The following is a 12,628-nucleotide window of genomic DNA, read 5'->3' on the forward strand; positions in this document are numbered from 1 at the left end:
CCTGTTTCGGGAGAAGCTAAGAATGTATTATGTAAGAATTCAAATGGCAGAGAGGTCAACAAAACTGTTTAGTTGTGAGAAAAAAATCCACATGGGGGGGTGCCTGGGTGGCTCAGTCGGTTAAGCGTCCGACTTTAGCTCAGGTCACAATCTCGTGGTCTGTGAGTTTGAGCCCCGCGTCGGGCTCGGGGCTGATGGCTCAGAGCCTGGAGCCTGCTTCTGATTCTGTGTCTCCCTCTCTCTCTGCCCCTCCCCTGCTCATGCTCTGTCTCTCTCTGTCTCAAAAATAAATAAACTTAAAAAAAATATCCACATGAAATGTCAACTTTCTATTCTTTAGGAACTTGTATTTAAGGCCAGAAAATACAGAAACAGGTCAACTTAAGAAGATGAACAAGCAACACGTGTTTGGGTATAAAATTATATTGGAAAATTAAGTAAGCTTGTTATGAATTTGTCAAATTGACACATATTAACTGGAGCACCAGTGGATGGTGAACCAAGGCTCAACAACAGACCACAAGAAGAACTGAAGAGAAATTTGTTACAGGTCCTGGAGGAAGTAGTGGACACACCTCAAGGGACTACACAGGAGATGAAGGCAGAGTGAAGATGCAGAGGCAGGACCTGGGCACATGCCTTTATTAGGGTCTGTGAACGGAGTGCTTTGGGGTTCGTGGGCTAAGATGGATTGGTCAACTCAAAACAAAAGAGCAGGGTTTTGGTAAGCTGCACAGGGGTCTTAACCAAGGGGCGCGTAAGGGAAAGGCAGTGGGAGGCAGGAGAGACAGGTGATCAAAAGGGCTGCTGGGGAAGTCATTTCAGAAACTTCCATTTACTTGTGACTCTGAGGGCTAATATCTAGGGCATGCATTTGCATGAGGGAGCTAGGGTCAGTTTCAGGTCACCAAAGGCTGCCTGGCCAAACAAAATGACTGCTGAGGCAGCTGTACTGTGGAGGAGCTTAGCTAAACTCTCAACAAAGCTTGAAGTGAAAAGAAGCAGGGAAATGACCAGTGTGGCAAGATTTGGGTAAAGAATCTATTCCTCGTAAATTCAGATATTTAGGTGGCTGAGTTTTCAATCAATTTTTATAGAGGTCTGAAAAAAGCTTTGTGTTGAAAAAGATTTTAACAGACACCTCTAAAAAATACTGTTCAGTAAGTCTGTTACCGAGTTATATACTATACATTCCAATTATAGTTGCCTAGATACACAAGCACCAGCAACTAATGTTCACATTCAGGAAATTACCTGTATTTCTGGTCTTAGTGAACGAAGGGCAGTGATTCTCAAATTGGGGTCCCTAGACCAGCAGCATCAGTATTACCCGGGAACTTGCTGGCAACGCAAATCTTCTGGGCTCATCCTAGACTTTCTGAATCAGAAAATCTAGGAATTAGACCCGGCAATCTGTGATTGGACAAGTTCTCCAGGTGATTCTGATGGTTTGGGATCTACTGGTAGGTAATTCCGAGGAAAGCATCCAATCAGCTACATAAGAATAGTTTCTCCCCCCCACCCCCCATCTTCTTTTCCATTTTTAGTATTAGCAAGCAATTCTTTTCAACCAGAGTCACTATTAGGAGAAAGAAATGTTCTGACTTAGAAACGTCACTTTCAGGCCTAATGCTCCTGGCAAGGAAGAATCTGAAAGAAATTTTTAAAAAGACTGTGGGTTTGCTCTTTTGGGGTGGAAAGGGAGGTAGGCAATCAATTCATTTAACAAGTATTTATCAAGCAGCTACCTTGTTCCAGGTACCCAGCAAGAAGGAAAGACAAGGAAGTAAAAAGAACTCTAAAAGCCACCAACAATTTTAATTTGGGTATCTTCAATGTAATTAACACAGGATGCCTATTCCAGGTGTGTACACAGGCAAAATACCAAATGAGTAATAAGTAATAATTATTTTTACACTGAAGCAATGGACTAGCAAAGCAAAAAACAAACAAACAAACAAACAAACAAACAAGGTTCATTCCTGATGATCTAGAGTTGGTGGTTCTCAAACTTTAACATATATCAGTCACCTGGAGAGCTTATTAAAACAGATTACTGGGTCCCACATCTCTAGAGTTTCCAATTCAGTATGTCTATGCTTGAAGCCCAAGAATTTCTTTTTCTTTAAAAAAATTCTTTTTGACATTTATTCATTTTTGAGACAGAGCACGCAAGCAGGGGTGGGACAGAGAGAGAGGGACACACAGAATCTGAAGTAGGCTCCAGGCTCTGAGCTGTCAGCACAGAGCCTGACGCAGGGCTTGAACTCACAGAGCATGAGATCATGAGCTAAGCTGAAGTCGGACACTTAACTGACTGAGCCACCGAGGCACCCCAGAATTTTTTTTTTTTTCTAACAAATGACCAGGTAATGCTGATGGTCCTGGGACCACATTTTGATAACCACCAATCCAGATGATCAGGCATCATTAAATTTGGGCACTCCAGGAAGGAAAGGTCTAAGAATTACCAGTTCATTTCTCAAGGCCTTCTCATTTGTATTTATCGCTAAGATTTAGTCTGTCTCCCTGAGGGCAAAGAGAACAGGAGGGACGGATTATCTTTTAAACTATGTGGTTTAATTATTTTATCACAACCCAAATTCAGTTGACTATGTTGCCTTAATCAATCTACAGTATGAGGGTTTCTTAAACTAGAAGCAAAAGCCAGTATTCAAACATTTCCATGGTTTTGTGGTGACTCAGAAGTCCTAATTTTGTTTTGATGTCCTATAGTGTATGAACGGATTTTTCTAAAAATTTGGGGGCAGGCTCTCCCTTCAGTCCCAAGGAGGATCCTGTATCTATTTAATTATACACAGTCAAATGAGAGTAAAAAGTAATTTATATGCTTTAAAGACTATCCCAAGAGTCTAGGCTATGGGAAATAGTACTCCTAGTCCAGCTGCTTTTCATCAGGGGAATAATTAAATTTAAGGGGCCCCCAAGGGTTAGGACTCCCCTGCTTCCTTTCCCGTTGGAGTCCAGGAGCTTTGGTAAAAATAGATCAGGTTCCACAAAGAGGCCACGGTCATCCTGGCCACAGAGAAAGGTGAGAAAACAAGTCAACTCTTCATTAACTCAATCCTCCAGTCCTAGCTCTTCCTTCAACCTTCTCAAATGCCCAAATTCTAACAGGCTTAACCAAAAAGAAACACTCTACCATGAAGTAAACTAGCAAAGGATACTTTGCAACCTATTTTACATGGAAAAAAAACTGGATTACCTACACTCCTCCTATATATCAACCTTGTTTTATAATTTATAGGTGAACATAATGAGAGATTGTTACTACTTAGTGAGCCCAATTAATAAACACAAAGAATGCCTTCCTCTAAGTTACTGTATTGAAAACGAGTGAAAAGCAAATGAAACAGCAGGAAAGTTACCCCCTTGCCAGACTAAAGCCACTTCTTTCCTCCCTATGCAGATATAAACAGAGAGATGATTGCCTGACCAAAGTTCTGGAAAGCAGATGTGTTGCTCGAAGGGTATAAAATATGGATGTGTATTGTGCTACCAGGCTGTCAAAGATGAAGAGATCAATCAATAGAACTCCAAACTGAGTCCATTCTCTGTGTGGCAGAAGAAAATTACATACAAAAGGAGTTAGGGAATTGTAAAAGCACAGGAATGAGATTAGTAGCTAATCTATTACGGCTATGAGATTTTAAAAAACATATTAGGGAAATACAAAGGCATAATCAGATGACTAAAGATAATGACATACAATTTTCAAGGGAGTTAAACACATGAAACTCTTGGAAGAGAAAAAATAATAATAAAGAGCTCCTTATTTAATCCTTGTAGAAGACTTATCAGTTATTTTCCCCAATAACAAAGTAATCTCTAAAATTGGTCTTACCTAAAAACCCACACAATTCATTTTTATTAATATAGGTATACAGGTAATAGATGAAGCATCGTTTGATAAATTTCTAAATAGGACTGAACCAACAATGAGTCAACTTTTCCTCTTGCATTGGATTGTTTTCTAGTTAAAAACCAACAGTATTCCTCAGATAGCCCTTCAAAGTCAATGAATAGTGTACTGAATCATTCTTGCTATTCAAGGTGTTGTTTTCATTTTAAAACATTAAGCTATCTTTCTGTGTTGGTCCAAAAAATTCAACATCTTGTATGGAAAATACAGCCATCAATTATTAGTTACCTATTCTGGTCTGCTGAACCTAAAAGAAATGCAAGGTTGAGGCCAGAAAGATAAGGCAAAAAAAAAATTTTAATGTTATTTATTTTTGAGAGAGAGAGAGAGAGAGACAGAGAGAGAGAGAGACACACACAGAGAGAGAGAGAGAGAGAGAAAGCAGGGGAAGGACAGAGAGAGAGGGAGACATAGAAACCAAAGTCGGCTCTAGGCTGTCAGCACAGAGCCTGATGCGGGGCTCGAACCCATGAACTGTGAGATCATGACCTGAGCTGAAGTCCGACGCTTAACTGACTGAGCCACCCAAGCGCCCCAAAGTAAAAAAAATTTTAATGCTGGTTTATTTTGAGAGAGCATGTGTGGGCATGTGAGGGGCAGAGAGAGAGGGGGAGAGAGAATCACAAGCAGGTTCTGCACTGTCAGTGCAGTGCCTGATGCAGTGCTCCATCCCATGAATAGTGAAATCATGACCTGAGCCAAAATCAAGAGCCAACGCTCAACTGACTGAGCTACCCAGGTGTCCCAAAAGATAACTATTTAATATTGGATCATGTATATCTGTAAAGGAGTCATACCCAGAAAACACTAATATGCAATTATAATTCTTAAATAAATATATCTAATTATATATCCTTCTGATAGAAGAGGCATGATGTTCATTTTAAAATTAATTTTTTCCATATTTAAGTTTAAATTTGAGAAGCTAACAACTAACAATAATAATATGCACCCTTATCCTATCAAGAATGGATTTCAATATAATTTGTCTATTTCTAACATCATACTCATTTTAAGAGTCTACCTGACTGTAATAACAAGACTTCTCAAAAATTCTGTAGAAGCCATGTCTGAAATACTAAAATAAACCTGGTGAGGATTACACCAAGTAGACTGGAGAATTCCAATAAACCTGTAGGCAAAATTTGAGTATTATCGAGTCTCCAGAAGAAAACTAACCAGAACACCCTACGCAAGGAAATGAATTTGCATCATTTTTCTTGGCTTTTCTGATGCTAGTCTTCTGTTAGACTAAAAATTTTAGTCCCATTTTTAAATAGTCCACAAATATGAGGTGAACGAAACAGACCAATTTGCCATTAGCTTTCTTCAGACTCAGAAAATCTGCAGCAAATAATTTTCCTTAAAAAATTTAGTGTAAGTAATTTAGATAAATTGTTGGTTTTTTGCAAAAAAAATTTTTTAAAGTAGGCTCCATGCCGGTGTGGGGCTTGAACTCATGACCCTGAGATCAAGAGTTTCATGTTCTACCTACTGAGCCAGCCAGGTGCCCCCAGATAAATTATTTTTAAAGGAAAATTATTTGATTCATTCATGACTTAGATCAGAGATAAATAGTTCTGGTGGCAGTATGGTAAAGCCAGATCACCTAGTTCCAAATCCTGTTCTGCCCTTACTAACTATGCTACTTTGGACCAGTTACCTAATCTCTCTGTGCCTCAATTTATTCATATATTAAAAATAGGAAAATTAACAAATATCTACTCAAGTTAATTCAGTTGATCAATACTCCCCTGCTGTATGAGTAACTAAATTAATATATGCAATATATACAATTGACTTACAGAACAAAGCACTATTCAGTGTTGGTTATTATTATTAGTATGTGTTTGATCACATAATGAGATAAAATTTTTAAATTCTTACAGTTTAATGTTAATCATCTAACATTCATCCTCTCTTTTTCAAATATTCATATGATTTATTGACCTGTGAAGCCCTATTCTCTTTTTAGCTTTAAGAGAGAACAAAACTAGGGGTGCCTGGGTAGCTCAGTCGGTTGAGCGTCCGACTCCTGATTTAGGCTCAGGTCGTGATCTCACAGTTCATGGGATTGAGCCCCATGTCCAGCTCTGCACTGACTGTGCAGAGCCTGCTTGGGATTCTCTCTCTCGAACTCTCTCTGCCCCTACCCTAATTGTGCTCTCTCTCAAAATAAATAAACTTTAAAAAATCCTTCAAAAAAATGAGAACAAAAATATATAAAGTGCATGTACTTGTATGGGCTAAATATCTCAGATAGGCAGGCACATAATAAACTTGGAAAAACTAAAATACTAGGTTTAATTGATTGAAACGGGCTTTAAAGACAACTGCAAATATAAAAGGCTGGGTTTTTGAGAGAGAAAGATGGATTTGTGAAACTTTTCTTTAAAAATTTGCTCTTTTGCTCTTTGAAGTTGCTTCTTATTCCTTGACTATTTCATTATACACAATATACCCCACAGAGTATAAAGGATGTATAAACCTGGAGACTGTTGTACTGGGCAGGGTGAGTCAGTCAGAGATAGAGGAATGCCATGTGGTTTCACTCATATTTAGAATTTAGTAGACAGAACAAATGAGCAAGGGGAGGGGGGAGAGAGGGAGCAGACCAAGAGGCAGACTCTTGTCTGTGGAGAGGAAACTGGTGGTTGTGTGGGGGGTGGAGTGGGTGATAGGGATTCGCGAGGTGCACTTGCTCTGATGGGCACAGGGTGTTGTGTGGAGGTGTTGAATCGCTATATCGCACACCTGAAAATGGTGTTGCACTGTGTGTTAGCTAACTGAAATTTGAATAGAAACTTAAAATGGTGCACCTGGGTGGCTCAGATCCTGATGTCACAGATGTGTCAGCCACATCAGGCTCTGTGCTGACAGCTTAGAGCCTGGAGCCTGCTTTGGGTTCTGTGTCTCCCTCCTTCTCTGCCCCTCCCCTGCTTGTGCTCTATCTCTCTCTCAAAAATAAATAAACATTAAAAAAAATTTTTAAGGAAACTTAAAAAAAAGAAAGCATAAATCCAAGGTCAAAGGGCTTACAGACTTTCCTGACCACCATTATGATATGTAATTCTACTAGCAAAGAATTTGATTTTATAAAAGCTCAGTCCCTTTTGAATTTGTTCTTTTATTTATTTATTTTTTTTATTTTATTTGAGAGAGAGAGAGAGAGAGAGAGGGAGAGAGAGAGAGAGAGGGAGAGAGAGAGAGAGAGAGGGAGAGAGAGAGAGAGAGAGAGAGGGAGAGAGAGAGAGAGAGAGAGGGAGAGAGAGAGAGAGAGAGGAGAGAGAGAGAGAGAGAGAGAGAGAGAGAGAGAGAGAGAGAGAATCCCAAGGAGGCTCCACACTCAGCACAGACCATGACCCTGGGATGAGGACCTGAGTAGAAATCAAGAGTTGGACACTCAACTGACTGAACCACCAGGTGCCCCAGGATTTGTTCTTTTATACTAATGGTACAAAATTATGGCAATGTTTTCATCTACTGATATTAGGAAATATTTGTTCATGTCTTCCTTCATTTCATTTTTTGCTCATAGTTTCTGCTAAGACCTGTCATTAAAATGCTTACATGAACTTGAAATGTCCCTCTAAAAGCTTTACTTGTAAGCCACAGAGTATAGAACACTGGCTTATCAAAAAAGAGGCCACTACAAGGTCCAATAACTATAGACTAATGAAAGCAGCAAAGGACTGGCAGTCAAAACCTAGGTCTAAATCCCAGTTCTGCTAATATCCAGCTATTACGCTTTATAAACTGGGAACATGTTCCTGTAAAACTACTTCAAGTTTATTATTGCTAAATTTGTTTTGGCAAAACAAATTTAAAACTCTAAATCTTTTAGAGTCTGATGAAGCTATATATTTTCCTCAGCAAAAATTATCACAATCCACACATTTTTTTTTGCAAACAATCGGGGCTTCAAGTAATCACCAAAGTCCATGTGTCCTAAATTAAGAACCTCTAGACAAGAGGATTACAATGGTTTCTGCTGATTTAATATACAAAAATGCCATTTATTCATTCCCCTCCTTTTCTCTCTCTCACACACACACTTTGCAGTTTTGCTGTTCAACCTATAAACACAGCAGTGCTAACAAGCTTATGCTTATAAAAGTGAAAAAGAAATTAAGTTTTACCTTCACTGGCAAAAAGTAAGTATGCCCCCCAACTCGAGGTGTGTGCGCCAGTTTCAGATTGTATCCTGAGAAGCTAGATACTCAAGTCAGTGATTTTCTCTCTTGCGACCTTGTCCTCCATATCCTCAAGTTGAGTTACAGTAGGTTAAACTTGTCAGAAACACTTAAAAATCAAAATGGCTTTATATATATAGGGTCTAATAAGCACTACCAAAGCCATCCAATATGAAAATGATGTTCTGATAAGGATTTAATTGTTCACATATATCCACAGCCATACTAATGACAGCAGCAGCTGCAGCTTTGCCAAAGTCTCAGCTGTGGTAATTAAAGACAGACTCTCAGGAGCAACTAACTATCGTTAGTTTCACAGGGCAGTAATTACAAAGGCTTTGCATTATGTGGATTATACATTCCAAGGATATAGAGTTGCTACCAGACTTCAGAGACTATCTTAAACAGGCAAAATTGCTCATTAAAGCAATCATCAAATTTACTCTATTAATGAGTTTAAAATTCTCTTAAGTTTGGGGGGAGGAGCCGAGATGGTGGAACAGCATGGAAGTTTTTTTGTGGGTCTCGGGTCCATGAAATACAGCCAGACGAACACTAAACCATCCTGCACACTTAGAAAACTGATCTGAGGATTAACACAACAATCTGCACAACCTGAACCACAGAATTCAGCAGAAAGAGAAAAAATTCATTTTTATTTTCATTTAATAAAAATATTTTTCTTTAATTTTTTTCTACTATATTTTTTACTTTTGTGTAAATTTTCAAAAATTCTCTTAAGTTTGTTCAGCTTACTATGCATCTTTACTTCACCTTGTAAAATAGAGCTATTTTTAAAAAGTTATTTTTAAAAAAAAAAAAAAAAAAAAAGTTATTTTTTGACAAGCTAAGCCTACCTCTGGACTAACTTCATATAACTGAAAATATCACAAAGTAAAAACAAATCAGCCTAGAATATCACTTATAAACACACAAAAAATCAATGAATAAAACACTGGTATTCTGGAAATATTTTTTAAACCAAAAAGTTCCTTTTTGATAAAAGTACGTAACAAATATGAATGGAAAAAGGTAAGGGTTAAAGGAAAATTAATCCCAACTGTGCAACACATTTAGGGTTTGCAGTTAATCAGATTCCATCACATCTAACGGGATAACAAGCAGGCACTTCATATTCCTTAAAGCATTCTTCTTCAAAGCAAAGACATTTACAAATAAATAAAAAATAGGAACATAGCAAAAGCTGACCAAAGCAACACATTTACCAAAAATCAGAATTGCCAATTTTCTAAAATTAATCTTCAGGTATTGTAAAAACGGTGATTGTTATCCCTAATTTAAAAATTTTGTAATCCAAGTAAACTATATCATGTTTAAGTATAATAAAAAATAACTCTATAACTTAAAAGTGCCTTAGTAGCTGTTGTACTGAGAGAAAAGGTAATCCTTAAGTCACTTGCAATTGAGTACAAGTACCATTATAATATATTTTATTAACAAAAGTAGTCTAATTATATTTTACTGGTTGTAGAAAGCATTTTAAAAATGTAAACATAATTGACATATAACATTTATTAGTTTCGGGTGTGCAACATAATGATTTCATATGTATATACTGCAAAATGATAAAACCTTTTTAATGTAGTAAACTATAAAAATAAAATGAGGCTGAAATACACACTAAAATTATCACTAGTGTTAAATTTCCAGAAAATTTAAATAAAACTTATCATGCTTATTTTTCCTGTTGATTAACAACTAACCTCTAAAGATAATTGCAATTTTCCCCTAGTCATACGAATTCTTCAATAATTTTTTAAAAGTTTTATTTATTTATTTATGAAAAGTAATCTCTCTACACCCAACGTGAGGCTCACACTCATGACCCTGAGATCAAGAGTTAGATGCTCTTTTGATTGAACCAGCCAGGCGCCCCAAATTCTTCAATAAATTTTTAAAAAGAAAATACGCATAGGTTTTCAAGACATTTAGGCACGGTCTCCAAAATTTTGACATCTTTATGATTAGACTCAGATTTTAAAATATCTGGGGAATAAGATAAAGACAGTTTTCTATGTGTGTGTTTAAATTAGAAGCTTTTAAGAAAATGAGCAATGACAAAGCACTGAAAATACCTATAAATACTGATTTCAGTCCTCCAGTTCCCTTGGCCTCTTCTGTTAAAATGTCCTCCTTTCCAATGTACACTGACATATTTTGAATGAAGTCTAAAACCTTTTTAGATTACCTAATATATTTTCTAAAATGTGAATTCAATGACACTTTTCTTAAAGCTTGTACCATTTCTATTGGTACCTCCACACATACACACTTGGCACATAAGTGACAAAAAAACAAATTCAAAAACGTAAATAAGCGAATTACAATTTTGTGTCACTTCCACTTTATATTTTGAAATAGTCCCACACTCATCTGTCACCCCAAAAGGCAAGCATTGCACTTACGTGTTGGGGTGCTTTACATTGCACTTGGAGCCCACAATTTTTAAAACTTGAGGAGCACTGGAACTGGAAAAGCCCAGGAACTGTCGACCTTTCCACTTTCTGTGCCATCCTTACTAAACTGCTTTCCACACAGCCACCAGGGCGGCCGTGTACCTCAAACCGAGCATTCCAAATAAATTCAACCCCAGAGCGGAAACGATGGAAACTGCCTTAAAAGACTGGAGTAGGAATGGGCTTATAGGAATGGGCTTAGGCAGTGGCTCATACTAAACTACCTGAGGTCAGGAGGCTTTTTCTGCACCCACGCCAGGGTGGGACCCGAAAAGTTTCAGTACGTTCAAAGAACTGAACCAAGAAGCCAAGAATGATCAAAGCGAAGCAGTCTCGCAAAGCCTCCACTCAGCCCTTACAACGGCCAAAGCGCCTCGGACACGCGGCGGCCGCCTCCCCGGGCGCGAAGGTCCGCCCGCCCGCCAGCCCGATCTGCCGTCGGGGGATGCTCACCTCGGGCTCACCCTGCACGCCCGCCTCCCGAGCCGCCCTCGCCAACCCGAGCTCCACGGGCTCCTGCAGCGAGACAGCGGGCGGCCAGCGCCGGCGGGCATCGTCCGAGCGCGCGGGCTCTGCTCCGCCGCGATGCGGCGCGCGGATGCCCCGGGTGGCCCGGGCGGCTCAGCGCCTCGCGACTTCGCGAGAGCAGCCGTCACCCGGGCGGCGTTCCCCGCCTCCAAGCTCGGGAGTCGCTGGGTTGTGCGTGGGTGCCAAGTTGCGGCGGGAGAGGGCGGCAACCCCCACCCCCGCCCTCCCGGATCCTGAAGCCCCGCCGCGGTCCCGCCCCGCCCCCAGGGAAACCGCACGGAGGCTAATCCAACCCTGGCGCCTGGCCCCGTGCGAGGCACACAGCATTCGCACTGCTCCCTTCGACTTTGTGGCAACTGAGAATCAAGAGGTCGGGGATCCGTCCAAACTGTGGGGTTTCCCCTCCCGGTTACCGGTACCTGAATCTCCGTGGTGTCGGGATACCTCTGCACGGGGGCGAAGGACGCGCGAGCGTGGGAAGTAGCTCATCCAAGGGAAGCTAATATTTAGCCAGTAACCTGGCCGGCGGAGGCCCACCTTTGGGCTCAAGTTAAGAATCCCTGAACTTCATGATGAGTAACATGCTTTCCCTAATTCACCAAGAACCTTGCCAGCTTCTAAACGGTCGCCACCTCATTCCCCACAAACCTTAGGCAGCCTTCGTTGTCCAGTCAGTTCCTCAGAATCGAACTCTTCACAGCGAAACAAAACTCCTGGCACTTACTTCCCAAGAAACTTCAGGAACAAGCGGTGCTCGCAGGCACGTGCGCACGCGGAGGCGTCCGTCCGCAGGGGCGGTCGCTTCTGCACGTGCGCATTGGGTGGAGCAAGAGGTCCTATTGGGGAAGGCCTGAAGAGCGAGGGGATGGCGGACTGGGTGGACGTGGACTTTGTAGACTAGTTCGGTGTCCCAACGTGAAACGTGTGCTCAGTGCATACTCCGTTTGCACATGATAGGCTCTCAACAAACGTGTGTTGAATGACTACGTGAATGTAATGTGTTTGCTACTGACATCCTTTCGACTCAGATGGAGAGCTGGGTTTTCTTCCATAAACTGAACAGAATGGGCCTTGCTTAAGTAAGCCTCCAGGTATCCTCAGCTCTACTGAAACAGCCATTCTGGTACATTTTTTTTGTTCACTTTATAATTTAAAAATTTTGGAAGGACTTTATATATGTTCCACAGGTAATGGCCAGCTGCCTTTAGCTAGAACTTGAGCCTGGAGGTGGCAAACACATCACAAGTTTGGAGGATCTAAATTATGTCTTTGTAGCATGGCCTCTTAACAGTCCTGATTCAAGGGTTATGTAGATCACAGAATACAGGTACTCCAGTAGAGGAACTTGGATTTAGTTTTGCAGTCCATGCTTGAAGCATCCTGCACGTTCATGGGTAAAGATGTTGGGACAAGGAACCCAAATGGTACAACATTTCATTTGCCAATAGCCACTTAATTTAAGGCAAATTTTAAATGTATTTTGAAAC

General features: G+C 40.3%; 1 protein-coding gene across 3 annotated transcripts in view; it reads right to left on the reverse strand.

The window, feature by feature from the left end:
• Nucleotides 1-11,832, reverse strand: part of TEX15 (testis expressed 15, meiosis and synapsis associated) — a 100,187-nt gene extending 88,355 nt beyond the window's left edge. The window contains exon 1 of one of the 3 annotated variants that reach the window (XM_042934463.1): nt 11,790-11,832. The gene's annotated coding sequence lies outside the window, so the exon portion shown is untranslated. Of the gene's footprint in view, nt 1-10,837; nt 10,916-11,066; nt 11,138-11,789 lie in introns of those variants that run through there. The other 2 variants (XM_042934461.1, XM_042934462.1) reach the window with 2 other exon arrangements.
• Nucleotides 11,833-12,628: the final 796 nt, after the last annotated feature.

Source organism: Panthera leo, chromosome B1 (assembly GCF_018350215.1).
Source record: "Panthera leo isolate Ple1 chromosome B1, P.leo_Ple1_pat1.1, whole genome shotgun sequence".
Classification (NCBI taxonomy): Eukaryota; Metazoa; Chordata; class Mammalia; order Carnivora; family Felidae; genus Panthera; species Panthera leo.